This window comes from Nanorana parkeri, unplaced genomic scaffold, assembly GCF_000935625.1.
Source record: "Nanorana parkeri isolate BGI_ZX_2015 unplaced genomic scaffold, ASM93562v1 scaffold1232, whole genome shotgun sequence".
Classification (NCBI taxonomy): domain Eukaryota; kingdom Metazoa; phylum Chordata; class Amphibia; order Anura; family Dicroglossidae; genus Nanorana; species Nanorana parkeri.
The window spans coordinates 483,872-484,371 of record NW_017307500.1 but is presented as its reverse complement, the minus strand read 5'-3'; positions in this window follow the sequence as shown (position 1 = coordinate 484,371).

Below are 500 nucleotides of genomic sequence, written 5' to 3'. Positions count from 1 at the left end.
CCCCCCCCCATATTATTAGACAAGTGCAAAGACTAAAAATTAATTTCAGATGAAATGAAAGAAAACGTTTCCTTCGTTTCATCAAACAAAACACATTTTTATGCTATTTTGGATTCAGCCATTGGCGTGTTCTGGAGGCTGGGCGCATGACGTCATATAACACCGCACATGTTGGGCGCCGCCATCTTGGTGTATATCTAGGTATACACCAAGATAGTGGGGCCAATATCGGCGTGTGAGGTCACCTGATGCCACGCATGCATGGCGTCATGTAACGTCATGCTCCCCGCCTCCAAGATGGTGGCACGCATTCACAAAACACGCCGGTGTTTATTATGCGCCTGAATAACATTTTCGTATATTCGGACATATAGTAATTCATTCATTTTACACGTAGTCGGGTTTTGTGTTCCGTTTTCTATTTTTACTTTTCTAGATGCACTTACTTGAAAAAAGGATCGGCATGACAACCTGACACTTTATTTTTATAGACTCCATTG